Here is a 19,544-nt window from a genome sequence, read left to right on the forward strand (position 1 = left end):
GATAACTTTCAAAATTACTGCAGAGTTTTCTTGTTTGTCTCGGTTTTTTTGATCCTGTATTTACATTCATATGTATACAAATTTCAGTGTAAGAGTTCTGCAGTGCTGTCTGAATAAACAAAATTCACGGTCTTCCCTTCGAGGAAGGAGTCCATTGGAGAGGCTAAGTGGGAGTGCTCTTAATGAATCTTCCAAGTGGTAATATATTTTTGCAGCAGTGCTAAGGCCGATCTGGACGTACCCTAGAAGATGACCTCTAACGGGAAAGTTTGTCTCTGTTGTTGATCTTTACAGGCAGGCTCCTTAAGCCTTTTGATCACACTGTACCAGTCGGTATTTCTATGTGATTTGTAGCCTTACTTTCATTCTTAGGATGCTGTGATTGTGAAATACTTTCAGAAACCTCTTTTTCCCCCCACACATATCTGACAACATCCAACATCCAATCCTCTGACATTCACATATGCTTTATGGAACAATTGAGCTTAACAAATTCATAAAACCACCTCTAAATGTAAAGTTTTACACCCTGATTTAGCATTTTTTGAAATGACCAAAATCATTTTTTTTATGTTGCCCTGATAATCCACCAGTATGTGCAAGCTTTTTGTTAACCGTACACACTCCATACTATTCTACAAAAAATGCTGAAATTTACAGGCATTCCTAAAAAGAAAAATGAATTTTTAGTGGTTTTATGTTCCATGTGTCGGATCAAATTTGGGTATAAAAATGAGAATTCATTCCATTCTTCTTGAATGTCTCCCAGGAAAGACAATATGAAAAAATGAATCAATTCGCAGGTCTGCCTATTTTCTTTTTCCCCCTCTAAGATTTCAAAAGTCTCACTACCTAAAATGGACATTTAGTCGGTCATTAATCTTTTTTGTCTTTCTGTTTTCGCAGCTCTGGCCAAGATTTCATCTCAGCAAGAGTACAAATGTACTTCCAAAAAAATACCACGCCAGACATACTTACAGTGTCCGCCCAAGCTTTCGTCTCTCGCTATTATTCAGAGGATATCCAAACATCCCTCACCCAGAGCAGGACCAGGATCAACAATGACTCTGACAGGGCCCACAGTGAGTGAGTGAGTGAGCCAAGTTCAATTATAGATAAACACATATATGGTATATGTCTGATTATTTCACCAAATGTATCAACATATACATATTTTATGTGAAAACCATAAAATGTTACTATACTGAGATTCCAGGTTTTAAGAACAGGTAATAAAAGTTATGAATCTAAACACACCCTCCCTCTCTCTCTCTCTCTCGCTCACCCACACACACACACACACACGCACACACACACACACACACACACACACACACACACACACACACACACACACTGCACTTTCTGTCCACGTACAAGTATAAATCATGTAATATTTATAGCCACTTTTATGGAGGAAAAGTGTGACAACAGTGAATGAGACTGAGACCAGGGGGGGCTTTCCTCAGACTTTGTCCAATCAGAACACAGGAAGCCAATCCCTTCCGTTTAAATGCAACACACACATACTGTAGATTCATCCACACACCCAATGGGGAAATAAGCGGAGCTGAAACAGTCTGATTTTCATAATCTTTCTCATACCAAGCTTGCTATGCCTGGTTCTACATGACCCCACTAACAGACACACGTAGACAAACAGCACATAATTAAGCACATTCCTACACTTTTTCAGCAGCCTGGCTTAATTAGTTTGTCTTCTACAAGGAAACACAGAACACTAAGCAACACACAGCTAAAGTCATTATGTTGCTTTTTTGCTGAGTGCTTATTAGGCAGGCATGTGCTCATAAAAAAAGTGTATGTGCTTGCATGTGTTTAGGTGTCAATGCATGGGTGCATGTGCTGTTGTGTGTGTGCTGTGTGTGTGTTTAGGCATGCATGTGCATGTTGGGGGAAATGGGCTAATTTGTCTGTGTATCCTGACCATGTTCATACGCGCTGCTGATGCTGCTTTAATGAGAAACACATTTGTGCTGATATTACTTCCACATGTTGTGGAGATAGGAGGCGGGGCTCTTAGAATACAAACAGAGCTTGTTCAGCACACACTCACGCTGGTCCCTTTGACCCTTTACTAATTGTGCTCATTTTTAAAAAATAAATGTTCCCATTGTTACAGAGATAATTGGATGTCTCCTTCAAAGTACAAAATGCTAAATATGTTTTAGCATTTTGTAACGTCTAGACCGCCTCACTCAGTACTGAAGGTGAGAAACTTGGATTGGAGTTGTTGAAATTGAGCTGAAAAGTGCAGTTTTCAAGCAGGCGTTTCTCCTGGCTTCTTTGAGGATCCCGTCAACTTCTCCAACAGCTCTGATTCTGCCTTTAATAAAAATCTTTCAACTAGTCGAGCTCATTTGGGGTAAACTAAAGCTACAGTTCATGGAGGAAGAGATCGGTGTAAAATCTGATTGCAAATCAGATTTGAGAGATCATTATCATACTTTTCCAGCAAGCCCTGACATCCGATACGAGTGTTGATAATAGATGGTTGTGGAAAAACCCCAGATTATGGTCAAAGTTTTTTTTTTTAACGTTCAGAGCTCTATAATATTTGCAGAAAATACAGTGCGGTTAGGGTTAGGAAAAGACTGTAGGTACAGCAAGTAAACTATAGCCATACACTGTCAGGGCTAGTCAGGAAACACTTGAGATGAGGATATCCCTGGTAATACTCCCAGTGCATGTCCATGACGCCGAGACTCAAATGCAGTTGTGTTTCTTCGTTTGCTCGGTTTCTTACCAGGTGCAGAAGTGGAGCTCTTGTTGCGTACGTGGTGTTTTCCTGGGATAATTGACTGTATTACCTGCCCTCCTCATCTGCTCTGAGAAGCTTGACTTCCATAAAATATAAACCTAGTTTTAGGGATTTGGAGCAGGAAGCTGCCTCTGGGATGCTTCTGAAACAAACTATGGCGTATTTGGTAGAATCACAACCCTTGTCTTGAGTGGGTGAGATCTTCTGAATGCAACCAATGAACTGCACAATCAGTTACAATGAATACCATTCTTAAGGGTTTGATACTTTCAGGTGAAAGTTGGAAAAGATAGTTTAAAAAAACCTAAAACAAATGTAGCATCTGGAAAGCCAGACAAATATCAAATACACAGATCAAAAACAGTCTAAAGAACACATTTTCCAGGCACTACAGTCCTCAGCCTCCATCCAAAATCAATTAATTAAAAAAAAAAACAAACACAAAAAGCCAAACACAGTTTTTGTTTGTGCACATTTTTTTGTTTTTTGTTTTTTTGAGTGTCAGTTGCTGGGTGATGTCATTTGACAAATGATAAAGCGCCCTTAGGCTGACACACAGTTAATAGATAGATGCTGCCGAATTATTCACTGTCAAAGAGACATAAGAGTGAGGCATGCAGGAATGTAAAGAAAGACAACAGAGTGGGTTCAAAAAGTGAGCAGGGAGAAGGGAATGAGCGAGGAAGACAAATCAGGGAATGACAAATAAAAAAGAAGAAAAACAGACTCGGACTGTTTTGTTATCTGAGGGAATGCAAGGAATCGACCCCAAGACATGTGAAATAGTGCAGGCCTGCACCATGTCAGCCAGTTCACTTGCCCCTGGAGGAGATATCAAAATAAGAAGAGGAGGAAAAGAAGTAGTGAATGAAACAGAGAGGCAAAGGTAAAGCGTTAGAAAATAATCTGCTGGATTTCTAAAAAGAGACAGAGAATCAAGAGTGAGGTAAATCAAACATGGCACAAGAGGATATAGGAAAGAGAAGAAATAAACAAGAAGCATTAGAATATAGTGCAGTTAGGGGACAGGGATGAAGGGGTAGGAGGGACAGAGACGAAGGGAGAGCAGTAAATGGAGCAGTAGAAGGAGGAGGAAGAGAAGAAGAAGGAGGGGGTCATTAAAGAGCTCTAATGACCTGCTGATTGACGAGAGGCCCAAACTCTGACCCCAAATTACTGCAGAGCCTGAGAACCAGTCCTGTGCTCTGCAAGCATCTGTGCTGGTGGGCATCTGTGTAGAGGAGATTGCACAGTTTATACCCATGCTCAAACCTCTGAGAGACCTCAAAATATTCAGTGACATACATTTTAGAATACTTCTCTATAAGAATCTAAAAAGGAAAATGAATATAAGCAGGCACCATTTAAATATTTACCTGGGTTATTCAGTGCTGTTACATTCTTCGGTATATCACATAACAAGCTGTTTTAGTGTCTTGAAGCAACTTTTTCAAAAGAGAAAGCCCCACAAAACAAACCACTGGTGTCCTTCCAACTTCCTTATGCAGATGTTTGACACTCTATAAAACAGCACCACTGGTTATTGATGTCCAATATTGCCATAGCTTATGCATAAAGGCACTGATGCGAAAAACCCCCCACCTCATTTATAACTTTGTGACAGTATTTGATGCTCTAGGGTGGAAAAACTCCTGTAATTTTAAAATCTGAATGTTGAGCCAGTATACTGATGCACTGATGCTGGTATAACTAATCCACTGGTTCGTCAGCTTCTCAGCTGGCAGAAATAAATAAAGAATCGTGTCTTTGCTCGCATCCTGCAACAAAACATTTGGCATGCTTTGCTCATTGATGGGGGATTTTAGAGTTCCAGTTGGGGGAAGCAACTGTACAGAGTAAATAAAAAGCTTCTCATTCTAACTAGCTTTATTTACGATCACGTAACGAAAGAAAAAGCCAGACAGCAATGTGGGAAGTAGACAAATCTTCACACCTTGTGACACATCTGACACATCAGAATCCAATACAGACATTTCTTATGGTTTCTCTGTGACAAACACTCTCACACAAACACACATGTGCAAGCAGTACAGAAGCAGCCAAACATTTATTACCAAATGAAGACCAGATGAAGCAGCTATTAGATACTGCTGAAACACATGTTCGCACATATAAACACACACACACGTTCACAATTCTTTCGTTTCATATCCATACTTCATCCACAGCTGCAATCACAGCTCCGGGTCTTTTATTTATTTCTTTTTTATATTCTCTCAAACCCTCGTCTTTTCCTGAAAACAGTCACTCGAGGAGACACAGCAGGAGCAGCAGCACCGCTCCTTCATTAAAGAGTCGTAAACTACGCAGATCTGTTTGTTAACATGCAATAAAACTGAAGTTTTTCCATTCCCTCCTCCACCTTTTCCTCCTCCTTCTTTCTTTTTGTGAGTAAACAAACAAAGTTGCAAGACAAAATCACCCACACACCACAATAAAAAGCCACACACCGTCTCTAAAAAGAGGCATAAAATAAGCAAATTAGGACTTGTTATTTGTGTAATATTTTTTGTATTTTTTAAAAAGTCATCTGAGAAGAAAGAAAAGGAGGGAGTAAAAAGAGACGACTGTAAACTGGCCACAGCAGTGGGATTGGGTTTACTGTAAACTACTGATAATGGTGCATTTATGCAAAGAGTAAGGATTAGATTTAAAACTAAAATGTCTGAGGATCAAAGGTAAAGCAAAAAGGTAGAGAAACAAAGAGAGAGCTCAGGTAAAGGAGTCTGCGTGTGTGTGTGTGTGTGAGTGTGTGTGTGTGTGGGTTTGTTACTGATAGGAGAAATTGGCCAAAAACACAATATGACCTCAGCGCTTGCCTGATTTCTCAGCATTCACAGTTTTACACGAGCTCAGATCAGGCTTACACATAGAGCCAACAGAGAGGCGCACACCACACACACGTACACACACAGTGACACACACAAACACACATCTTTCAGCTGCCTGAAAAAAAAAGCTGTTTTCTGAAGCTTTGACAAACCACAGACTAATTTGGGAATACAGTTCTGTGGCTGTTGACACATAAACACACACACACTTCCACAGCAGAAAAAACATACATGCATGAACATTCTCGCTGCAGAAATACACAAGCCTAAGTGCCCCCAGATTACATCTTAAAACAACTATTACTTGTGGTGTGTGGTGTGGTGCTGAGAAGCGATGACTTTTTACCTAAAACAAATTCCAGGCACTGAAACAACACGCAGCCGAGGAGAACAGGCAAGAGCAGAAGTGGAGCGGACTGTAGCACAAAAGTGGGAAGATGATTATAAAGAATGGAGTATATTAGGTGTAATGATGCTAATTGTTAAAAAGCGTGGGAAAAAAGGCACCAAATGCATGTAACAGCCAACAGGAAACTTACTTAAATACATTTTGAACAGTAAATATTTTATTTTCCAAGGGCAGAAATGTAGAAAGACAACAACAGTGACAATAGACATAAAACAGATTGAGATTAATTTTACTAATCCCCCTAAAAGGGGAATTTGTTCACAACTTACCCACACATCCTAATCTCACAGTCAAACTCACACAACCACTAATCAAAAACTGTTACATGTCAAGGCAGAGATCAACAACAATGAGGTAATAAATGAATAAATACATTAAAAGTAAAATAAGAAATAGAATAACAAGGTGAAATGTCTAAAAATGTACAACCACATAAGGATTTGTCTAAGTGGTGTTAAGCGATCCAATAGCTGAGTGAATGAAGGTAACAGTGACCTGGGAGCAACAAAGAAAAAAATCATACTAAGTTTAAATCGATATTGGAAACAGGAATAAAGGAATTAAGCAGGGATTTAAAATATATATATATATATATATATATATATATATATATATAGGCAAACACCTGTGGGGCTCTACAAAACCCTGTTTGGAGGTGAGATATGGTCCAACTATATTCATTCATTTATCATTTGCTATTTCTGCCATCCAAATGTCACAGCAAAAGTTAAGACTCATCAGACCAGGCAGCATTTTTCAATCTTCCATTGTCCAGTTTTGATAAACCTGAGTGAACTACAGCCTCAGTTTCCCAACCTTAGCTGACAGAAGTGTCACCTTCTGTGTGCTCTCCTGCCGCTGTTGCCCATCTGCTTCATGTAAAGATTCTCTTCTGCATACGTCAGTTGTACCAAATGGTTATTTGTGTTACTGTTGACTTTCTATCAGCTCAAAAGAGTCTGGCCATACTCCTCTGACTTCTGGCCTAGAAAACTGCTGTTCACTGGAAATTTTCTCTTTTTGGGCCATTCTCTGTAAACCCTAGAGACTGTTGAGCAAGAAAATCCCAGTAGATCAGCATTTCTGAAATACTCAGACCAGCTTGTCTGGTATTAACGACCATGTCCCATTCAAAGTTACTCAAATCACCTTTCTTCCTCATTCTGATGCTCAGTTTGAACTTTAACTGTTGGTCTTGACCACGTCCACATGCCTAAAAGCAATGAGTTACTGCTGTATGATTTGTGGCAACAAGCCATTATACAGAAGCACCTATGTGCATAAATGTAAATGTACCTACACAGCAGAACAGCAGTCATGTTTACTTTATTATCATCGTGTTTTTCTTTTTTTTCCCTTAGGACGGGATGCTGTGGTTAGTCTATGTGGGTGTACAGTGCACGGCAAAGTTCACACATGTGTGTGTTGTCCCTTGTGTGTTCGGATTTGAATGCAAAAATCTGCAGAAAGGCACAGCCAGGATCTTCTGTCATCACCAAACAGCTGGCCAATCACAGCAAATGGGCAGATGAGCATTCGAGTTGAAGTTTTGAAAGGGGTGTAGCGGGTTCTCAACATTGTCTGACATGCAGCTTTGAGAGGCTCCTACCAAATCCCCCCAGAAGTGTGTGACACTTACACCAAAAATAAAAGAGACAGAGAAGAAAGCCTGACACTAACCTCCATCAAAACAAGAAAAAGGAGAGCAAGCTGGACAGGTTCCCAGCCTGTTGATTTACAGCAGTGTACTGATGTGGATTGAGAGCAGAAAGTCCTTATAACTTCAACAAATAAATCATCCACCCTGGATGTCTCCCTTCCATCACAGAAGCTTATAGGTAAGTTTCAGATTGTCGATCGCACAGAGAAAATACCAGAATATTCTGGAGACAGCTGAAGATTGCTGGGGAAAATAAGAAGAATCCAGATGTAGATACCCTTTTTCACTTCAGAGTGTATCAGATGACACTGTAAACGCATATGTTATTCTTCCACTTCCTCTTCCTCTGCCAACCAGACTGTACGACATCAAATAAGTTGAACTTGGCAGTAGACTAATGATTTTAAAGAATCGTTAATATGCAAAAGGCTAACTTTCTACCTTACCTTAAAACTAACTCTTTCTATGTATATAACTGGTCCTAATGCAATGGTTTGGGCATATAATGTGTCCATATTTCTGCAAGTATAAATTACTCATGTGATTGGAGCTCTTAGCGCTCAGGGCCTGGGGATTAACCTTGTAAGCCTTGGTTAGTAGCCTTTATGACCCTTAATCAAATCTGTGTGTTATGCACACATACCACTTTATAGAAATTTAAGTAGACTGTAGATGGAAAAAAGGTTGAAGTGTGCATACGAAAATATCAAGTGTACCAGCTTTAGCTGACATATTTCAAATAAGTGGCGAGAAAATGAAAAACAAAGTGAGGTAAGAAAGAGGAAAACATTAGACATAAAACAGGAGAGCGAGAAGGAGAAAGAGAAAGAGAGAGAGTTGTTTTCATTTTTTTGGCACAAGCACAGCTGGTAGTACAGTGTAGTACATTTTCTCTCTGTGGGTAAAGAGCAAGTAGGAGGCCTCCTTCCCTCTCCACTAATCATACTTAATGATTCAAATGGGCCTAAGACATACCTTTGAAATCAAATCCACTTACAGCTACACAAAAACACACACACACATCAACAGCTATACACACAGTTTTACCTGAACTGAGGCATACACACGCACACAAACTTGTCTGAGAGCACAGCAAGTGATTGTTGTGTGGACTGTGTGAGAGAGGAGAGCGGAGAAGAGAGGATGTAACTGAAGAAGTGTGAGTTTGCTTTGTGGATGTTTCCAATCCATCAGCAAGCTCCTAACTAGCCCTGCAGTGCCACAGCTAATTGCTTCTAATGACCTCATAGCCACACATGTGCACACACCCACGCACACACACTCACAACTTGTACACGGACCTCTGTTAGAGGGAATCGTTGCACACACACACGTTCACAAGTGGCACATGTAAAGGAAAGTTAAGTTGAGCCAACTGGTGACCATAAAACACCGGCCTGTCAAACTCTGTGTGTGTGTGTGTGTGTCTGTAGGTGTGCGTGTGAGAACACCAAGTTATACAGTCCAGCTACATCGGGCTCCTATAGCGGCATTTCCTGAAACCTCTATTCAGCAAAAGATATCCTCTTTCACTCCCATTCCCAAACACACACACACACACACACACACACACACACACACACACACACACACATTCAGAAATACAAAATGAGTGGGTCCGTAGACTGCAGGCTTAGCACGGGCTTTGAAGTAATTTGCTGTAGGATAAAATTAAACTTGATTCTTCATATTTCAAAGAATTATACACACAGTACAAAAGTGTGTCATTGTGCTTTGTGGGGGTTTCCACGAGTAGAAAAAGGACCTTTTCCCTAAAGACTTTCACATAAAGAAAGTGGGGAGGAAAATAAAAATTGTTCTAAAATCTTGATGATCTTCTTTCTTCTACTTTGACATGAACCAGGTGAGGTGTTTTGGACATGTCCTACAGGAACAATTTGGTGTGGCAGAAAAAGGATGGACAGACAAATGTATATATGTATATATGGATGTATGGATGGATGTATGGATGGATGGATGGATGGATGGATGAATGGATGAATCATGATGAAACTGTAAAACTGGCATTGAGGGAAAACAAAGACACAGTGATCAGGGTCAAGCATGAATCTGTTTACATACCTGAACTGAATGAGATAAAAAAAAAAAGTGCATTTAAAGCTGGACACCATTAACATACAAACATGGTACATATAGCAAATGAAGCCCCAATCTGCACACTTTCAAACAGGAATCTGCCTTCATTAACACGCACAGACACATTCAGGCACTGCATTTCTTTGGTCCAGCATTATACACTCAGTAATACACGAGCCTGAAAACCACAGCATTATAAAGTCCCTTGTAACTTAGCTGTTAGCTAATCAGGAAAACCAAGGACAAAATACTGCAAATGTAACTGCATGTGCTTGTTTATATAGTTAGAAACAAGGAATTCAATTTATACTGAACCAAACTCCTACCCACCCAAACACACGCTCACACACGCATATTGAGAACAGCACTCATGCTTCTGGGTGGCAGCATAAGTGGGCACATGCAGAGAAGCAGTACAGCTTTCTTTCTCTTGCTCACTAATCACTTCAGCATGCAATTTTATTGTTACCAATACTACAAGGTACACAGAGCTGTGTTTCTTCCAAACAGGCCTCCAGGTAAATATAAACACCCTCAGAAAGTCATATAATGGTTGGGTGGTATTATTTTCATATCTGATCCAATAACTAATATACTGAAACCCATTTCCCAATTTTTTAAGCAAATTCTTTTGACTACAGAACAATAAACTATGAGATTCTTACAGAATACTTAAATGTTCACAACAATAAACATTTTTAAAGCACTTCATCATTTTATAGCAGTCAACAAGAGCTGCTTTGGCAATGCCCTTTAATTAGGTAACGGCAAAACTATAAAACATGGTAAAGGATGTCTGCTCGATTCCATAGACGATATAAAACATGGACTCAGAAACAGTGACGTCATCCATTCGTTTTGGACTCGCGTTGTGAGTTATCAGTTATCTATAAGCTATGTGATCTCAGGACATGTCAGCATTACACTGTACAGGCTCATTGCACAGAGCACCACACAGACGGCTGTAATATTTCTCAGGCAGTTCCATTCAAATGCATTCAAATCCAATTCAGTGGATCCAATTAGCAGAGATGAAGCCTTGCAGATAGAACGCCTATCAATCAGTGCTCCCTAAGTCCAGTATGAAAGTTGATGAGTTATAAAAAATAAGTCTTGATGATCTCCCCCTGCATGCCTAGGAGAGTTTTTATAGGGGTGGGGATTCAAACAGGACCAAACAAATTTTTGTTCCATGATGTAGACATGTTTTTTCAATGTTGTAAAGTTGGGCACTTCAAAGTTATAGTCTGCAGGGACTGACGCACTTTTGGAGCCAGGTTCAGTACAGGAAATTTAAACTTTGGCACTTACAAGTCAGCTTTTTTTTTTTCTGGCGCTGGAGGTTGTCGCTTGGTTGAGGCAAGTGAAACTCTCTGGCTCTTCGACCAACTGTAACTCACAAAAAACATAAAAGTAATATTTTTTTTGCACGAAAGTGAATGAAATGAGTATTTGTTCCTCAAGCAAAGCATTACTAGTAGACTTGGTATCTGGCCACCAGGTTTGCACACATCTCAGGAGGGATTTTGGCCCACTCATCTCCCATATCCAACGGTAAATCACAGTTTCAGCTCCCTCCACAGATTTTCTATAGTGCTGAGATCGTGTTAGGCCACTCCATGACCTCAATGTCCTTCTTCTTTAGGCACCCCTCTGTTACCTCAGCAGTATACAGTATTTTGGGTCATTCTCCTGGAAAACCCATTCATGATCCATCTTCAGTGTTCTGGCTGAGGGAACGAGGCTCATGTCCAAGATTATATGGTATATGGCCCCGTCCATCGGGCCCTCAATGTGGTGAAGTCATCTTGTACTGATAGTGGTTCCACTTCCACGCTTTGCTTCGAGGATGGTGTTCTTTTAGTCATATTTAGTATTTCTCTTCCTCCAAAGATGGTGGGAGTTTGTTTATGATTGCACTTTGTCCCAAACCTTCTCTGAAACATTTAGATGTTCACTGGCAAACTTGAGACAGGCCTGTAGATGTTCATTATTGAGCAAGGGGACCCTCGCAAGATTTCTGTTCAGTATAGTGTAGTGTGTTATCAATGGTGTGCATGGGGACTGTGGTCCTAATGGCCTTCAGTTCTTTAACAATCCACATGATTAGTTTGGGAATCATCTGCAACCTTTCACATGACCAGTCTCACACCAGGTGCAGGTCTACAACCTTGTCCTTGCCATCCCTTAACAGCTCTTTGGTCTTTCCCATGGAGAGGTTGGATAAAAGACACTGATTCTGTGGGCAGGTGTGCTTTACACACATAACCATCTGAGATCTGGAGATTTCACTATTATAATGAAACTGCCTTAAAAAATTAGAGACTGTTTGTTTCTTCAGCAGTGGCTCAAGTAATTATTTCCCCTATTTTATGGACAAATGTACCAGGATGTACTCCTGTCCATTATACTTACAGGAGCTGCTCATTCATGAAAGTTCAAACCAAGAAGTTCCCGGTGAACAGTTTTTGTGCAGATGTTAATGCCAGAGGAGGTTTTTAACCCTGCAATTACTGAGTCAGCACAGCGATGGTGACTATTCACACACTTTGTGCCTCGGCACTTGGCGACGCTGCTATGTAACTTAATGTGGTCTGACACTTCATGGCTGAGCTGCTGTGGTTTCTAAACGCTTCCACTTTGCAATAACACCCCTTACACTTGATGGTGGAATATCTGGAAGGGAAGAAATTTCTCAAACTGATTCGTTGGAATGATGGCGTCTTATTACAGTACCATGCTTGAATTCAGTGAGCTCTTCTTAACGACTCCTTTGACAGATGTTTGTAAAGGCACACAGCATGGATGGTTGCTTGATGTTATTCACCTATAGCAATGGGACTGGAAAGAACTGAATTTAAAGATTAAGAGCTGTGGCCAAATACTTTTATCCACATCTACAAGCTGAAAAACACAAGTCAACATAACAACCAATAACAAAAATGACAGAATTTACTGTTTCAGCACAAAGACAACAGATGTTTTGTTTGAGTCCTCCTCAGGCCAGAAAAGTCATGACTCTTGGCCAGTGGGCTGAGGCTGTGTAATGTTATAGTTTAACATCTTAACTAAGGGGATCGAACATGAATCATGATGACAAAATCTTCAAGCATCTAAATCAAATTTTCCCCCAAAAACCCACCCAGTGCAGGATTGTGCAGCTGATCTGCATTGCAGGGAGATACTGTGCAGTTATTTAGTGACGGCAGGAACTTTTTACCCATCGTGCTACCTTTGGTTAATCCAAACACTGAAAGTTTCTTAATTAAGTTGTCATTTTAGCACATTTCCCCCATTGTTTCACACAAACATGTAATGAGGTAATGCGGGCTATGTTTACAGAATATTATAAGTCAATCAGAACAATGTGGGCTTTCAGGGAGGCGTGCCATGGAGGAAATGGAGCTCAAACTGTTTCAGACATTGGTTGAACTTACGAGCTGCCCCAAGGCCAAGTGTAAGATAAGTGTGACATTTTTTAAACTGTGAGCCATGGAGAGCCAGTCCAGTGGAAAAATATAGAGCTGGAAACGTGCATAGTAGTTCCCCTTTAACTTCCATATATATCAAGATATTGCGTATCTGATGTATTGTCGCAACTAATAATGGCTTTCTTTAGTTCTTTAGCTGGTTCAGTGGGTGTGGGTTTCCTTTGGAAGCTTAGCTTATGGCTGGGCTAAGTTATGGGAACCAGACTAAGGGAATACACACATAAACACACATATTCACACACATCTGTGTGCATTGAGCTGACAATTGCAGGCTGTCTGCCAAATTGCAGTGAGACAAAATGGCTTGCCCTCACAAAATACACTGTGGTCTGTGGTAGCGGTAGCACTCAGTAAGACAAACAAACACATCATCCCCAAACCACACCAAAGAGTCTGTGCATGTGTGTGTGTGGTTATCTTAATGTATAATCAAATCTTTGTATTTCTTCGTGTTCCCAGACACCTTTTGATTGTACAGTATTAGTTCACAAGCATGTCTCAGTGTTTCATTGTGTGCGCAGAAGCGAGAGCGAGCGAGCGAGAGCGAAAACTACGCTCCGCTGCCAGGATGGAAAGAAAAGGGAAAGAGGAGAAGGAAAATAATAGCTGTTCACAGTTTAAAAAAACAAACTGTTCCAATAAATTTGCCCCCAATCCCCGTTTGCCGCCCCTTTTTTCTTGTTCCGAGCTGCTTTTATGGGTGAAATTAGTCCTCCCCAGCCCCCTGACAGTGCAATAAAACACTCTGCCAGATATATACACTTATACTAGGCCTTGGAGAGGGAGAGTAGAGTAGAGGAGGGGGAAAAAGAAGAAAAAACAGAGATGAGGGGGGTTAGTCGGCCATTAAAAGAACGAAGGGAAAAAGGGAAAGTAAGCCAATAATAATTAAATGAGGATTTATGAAAAGAGAGAAAGTAAGTTAGGTGGAGATGCTAATGAAAATATGAGTGACAAACAGGGACAAATTGACACAGAACAAAATGAGAGCAAACTTGGTAGGAAAGGAATAAAAGTCTGAAAGTGATGGAGGAAAGACAAAGAATCCAGAGAGAAATAGCCCAGAAATGACTTTTACATCTGCGGCCAAAAATCCCCCTGGACTTTTGCACACGCAGCAACACACACTGCATGCACACACGCGTACAGATTCACCCTTTCATCCTCAACTGTCGACTGACAGTTTCAAAAGTAAAGACTTCACATCCTGAAATGTATATAGTTGTTTTTTTTTAAAAAACCTTGAAGGGGGGGAAGTGGAAAAAATAAATTCATGGGAGATGCTGACAGCAGCCAGGAAAACAATCTGATGATTTGCCATGAGTGACCTCACGAGGGTCAGGGGTCGGAAACCCCGAGGAAAAAAAACAGGAAAACGGAGAGAAGAGAAGGAAAGGAGTTTTTGGGGAAAGAAAGCTTTATGACTGATATTTAAAACACATGACATTAACATATGAAACTAAGGAAGTGTCTGGCAGTGAGCTGACATGCCTTGCTATGCTGTTATGAAACTTCATTATAATTTATCCCCAAAAAACGGTGGTTGATATTTCAGAGCTTTAACGGTCATGTAAAGCCAGTGGATTTGAGCTCTTTCTAAATCCTGCATGAATTATTGCGCACCATTTGCTCACATAGTTTGTTTTACTCCACTTGTAATTCCGTCAATTTATTCTGACAAATTTTTACCAGTTCAGCCAAAATTCCTCTGCACCTGCGTTATGCTCCTCTAAAAACGTTGCCAATTAATTCCAGGAAACGCTGCTCTATAAAGCATATACAACACATTCCACAGAGCCTCCTCACTGTGACACATAGATTTATGCTGAGAGAGTGAAAAAAAGGGGAGAAGACCAAGTTTTTGTGTTTACTCTGGTCAAAAAAAAAAAATGCATATATTGTTGAGAATTAGTTTTGTAGTACTGTAAATGATCTTTTTTACCATTACAATTAGTTTTAAAGAAGACCATGACATCTCCGTTGTCTGTCATCATCTTCTGCCACAGAGTGAATACACAAGCACGCTATCTCTGCCGCAGTCAAACAGACAGGGACAAGTGTAATTGTGGCTTGCGGTTTGGCTGAGCATTCAAACGGAAAAGCAGCTTGTCTACATCTCTGTCTGTGTGTCAGCAAGGATCATTTGTCTTCCAGTCCGTGCACGCGTGTGTGTCTCTCTGTGTGTGTGTCTTCAGAGAAAGGTTCAGTGTGCATGCAAGATTATGTCTGTCAGCCACTGTCTGCAGTAAAGCTAGCAGTCGTGAGACAAAGAGGGGACACATAAACACACAACTGGACTGAGCGGACGTGGTATGGTGAGAATGCTATGGCGGGCACCCACTATTGCAACAAAGATGAATAAGCCGTTTGTATAAAGCATTTTGCAAGCACACACTCACTCTCACACTCACCATATGCTGGATGACGTATGACCACAAACCCACATCAGGTATCAAAACTGACGTTCGCTTACACTGTACACAGAGGCATTACACACTCAGGTACTGACTAAAAACGAACAACAAGAGCCGCAGATGCATTTTTTATACGGTTGTGATCTCTTGAATGCTTTAGACGGTTTCTGTGGTGGAGAATTTGAAACGCAGGTATGAGTGTAAAAGCATCAAAAGAAAATATCATCAGTACCGAGACTGGGCGTGCCAGAATGTGAATTCTTTTCAGGTTATTCTTGTCCAGAGTCTCTGAATGAGCGGCACGAAAACAGGAATCTGACTGTTGAATGAAAAGTGTTTGTGTTTATGTGAGAGCAACACTGTGAGGGAGGGGACTGTGTCTAGCAGGCACTCCACATATCAAACAGTCTGGCTGTGTGCTGCTTCTTTAACTCTTGTCAGACATGTAAAAGAGAAACACTCTAACCACAACCCGTGTGTGTACATAATAAGGTGGAACCGTTATGGAACCAGTGTATGCACACAGATATAGACGCACACATTTGGTTTTAAAAAGATGCACCAATATTGTCTAGTGAACATCAACAGTCAGCATTCACAGTGTTTCCAGTGATTACACCACAGTTCTGCAGGCTAGGACCAGTTCATCTCTCTGTATCACTGAACAGTTCGTACTTAAGTCTGGGGCGGCACGACCTGGTGGGCAGAACAAACAGCCCACCGGGTTAATATGTAACGTTTTACAAATCATTATTTTCGAAACACTCCTTGCTATTTTTTTTTCCTAAACCAATTTTTTCCTTGTAGTTTGGAACAACAATGACTCATCACCATTCCTAACACTAAACATTTTTGGTGTTGCTGTAAAATGACCTAGAAAAGCTCAGGAAAGTGTGGAACTTAAACATGCCTGAAGCTGCAGATTGTTTATGAATGTTTTCATATTATCACAAAGGCACACATGCAGGGGAGTGCCTCAGCCTACACAAGCGTAATGGCCTTTTCCTCCTACATACCCAGAGGCAGTGCATCTTTGCTTTGGGTCCAAAACACTGAGGCCAGATCAAACTAAACGCTGACATATAAATATCCAACAGAGGTATTTTGCATCATAAAATACACATTTTATCTTACATTGTTGTTTTTCTTGCACTTTCCACTTCTAAACAATTGATCTTGTGATTTACTCACCCCATGTGTGCTCAGATATAAACAATGAGTACATTGCTATATGCTTGTGTGTGTATTTGTGCTTGTCTGTATTCCCACGACAGTGCTAGTGTTTACTCTTCCTCTGGAGACACGAGTTCTATTTAAGGGAGCGGAGCAACAAGATGGGGAAGAGACAGGTGCCAAGGAAGTCAGCGCAGAGGTCTATGAATAACAAACTAAGGGAGAAGCAGATGATGGTGTGTTTGCTGTAGAAACCAGAACACTGAGCACTCAACAACTAAAACAACGATTCCTTTTATGACTGTGTTACAGTTATTCTTTCAGTTGGTTATAGAAATAAATACAGATTCGTCTTCTCTTTGCTTTCTCTTTTTGTCTCTCTGTGAGTGCACACCGCAGTTGTATCCGCTTCCAGCTCTCTGAAGTCGCTCCTGCTTTCCTCTCTGCATATCGCCCACTGTATTGGAAAAACAGGGTGTCCACCTTCCTCCTCTAAGCATAATAAATCAGTCTCTCCTTTGCTCTCTCCCGCTCCCCCCCTCTGTTCCGATGCACAGCTGCACGTTGGATGTCAGCCCTTCGACACAACAATTGACAGAACATTTCCACTTCATAGTCAGAACGAGCACACGCCTGCTCTTATCACATATTTTTCTTCCAAACTCGTGTGCTTATGCGTGTTTGTGAGTTACTGTGTGTGCTCTGAGTGTTTAAACCACTCATCACTCTGCCTGCTCTTCCTTGACTCACAAATGTCAATAGTCGGAGGGAACATGCACAAACTACCCAAAAGGTATTATTGGACGTGCACATGGTGTATACATGCAGTCATCTTATGGTGTCATGGTGGTTCTACAGTTCATGGATGAATAGTGTGCGAAGAACACACACACACACACACACACACACAGAGACATACAGTCGTGCTTGGTTTTTGCACTCGCCAAAAATCGCCATACCACAAAAATGATTGCTTTACTTGCAAGAAGTGGACAAATTGCAGCAATACTCAAATATATATTAGAATACAGTTAGTTAATAAATGCTGAAGTTACTCATCTCTGGCCACATTATCCAGCTCATCAAAAAGGCATGTCGCTCTTCATACATGAAATACTGTAAAGTCAGACCCACCCACTCCCAGCAAGCAGGGAGATAAATCAGTCACTGAGCAGGGCCACAGAGATCCATATTATGTAGTTACTTAGTTACAGGACATTAATAAAACTCATCCCAGTCACCAGCCAGAGGAGAGGAGAAACAGCTGTGTCTGCAAAAGGTCAGGAGGAGGAGGTGAACTACTCCCTAATTCTCTGTGAGCACGAATGTGTTCACAGTTCATCAGAATTAAGCGTTTGCACAATATATCTCCCTTCTAATTAATAATGACCATAAAGGCACAGTCATAACACAAAGAAACACATTCAGCAGCAACAGCTACCTAATTGGTTTGCCCGGCCTACTTAGCTGACCTCTCCTGACATGCTCTGCACAGACACATGTTTTTTCATCCATTATTACGGCACTGCTGTAATCACAGGGAGCTGCATTCATTTGCTTGCGCAGATGTTCCGAAGATAGGAGCTGATTTTTTTTTACTCTTTTTTTTTCTCCCTCTCTTTCTCTTCTGAGCCAAATACTCACCCACGCAGTCATATACAGAAATGGGGACATTTTTAAGAAGAGAGCACATCCGTCCGCATCCCAACTGGACCGCTACCACCTGCTCATCGGACTTCTGGGAAAAGCTCATCAGCTGCCCTGGGCTGTGAGAGAGGACTCTGCTGTTACAGACAAGCAGGGTTACAGGGGTTAACTTTCCAACAAGAGGCCGATTTACAGCCACGGACAGGAACCATCTATCAGCACTCTGTTGCTTGTCACCAAACAAGCCAAACAGGGCCGCCTTGGGCTAAAGTCACCACTCAGAAAAGTGGCTTTAAGAATTTAAGATGAATAGACAAGACACTTCCCGGTGTGCAGTGGTATCCTGCCAGTGAGGGTCAAGTCTTTATGCAGAAGTTAGTGACAATATTTTATGTAGGGTATTATTATATACACGTCCCTTGCTCAGATAAGAAGAAAAACAGATTTTTTAAGGAAAAACTGCCATAAATGTTGTTGCCTATAAGAGGCTTTACAGCTGAGCTGTTTTTATAATATGTATAAAATAAAAAAAAATGTAAATAAATCTCGTATTTTATCATTTTGATTGTATTTCTTTTCCCTATTTAGGTCACATGCGCCACTGTTTACAGTGCAAATAAGTCAAGCACACAGCATATATGCCAATATCCTGCCAAGAAGACATGAGCAAAACCTCAGTGTCAAATGACAAATCACATTAAATTCATGGCCATGTCATTTTAAACTGAGATAATGAGAGTATTTTACATGAATAGTGGAATTGTAAAGTGCTTTGAGGGTCTCGAAAAGCACTACATAAATGCAATCCATTATGTGAAGGAGCCATATAGTTGCCCTGGCTGACATATTACTTTGTTGCAATGAACTTTAATATTGGCAACACTGTAACTGACTGTAAACTTTTTTAGTTTGTTGTAAAGCTCAGGATTTTAACATTAGAAGGGTCCCTTTCTGATCATGTTGATTTACTGAACATTTTCTCTTCCACACATACACAACCCAAAAGACCGAGAACATGA

Source organism: Simochromis diagramma, unplaced genomic scaffold, assembly GCF_900408965.1.
Source record: "Simochromis diagramma unplaced genomic scaffold, fSimDia1.1 OVJJ01000344.1, whole genome shotgun sequence".
Lineage (NCBI taxonomy): Eukaryota > Metazoa > Chordata > Actinopteri > Cichliformes > Cichlidae > Simochromis > Simochromis diagramma.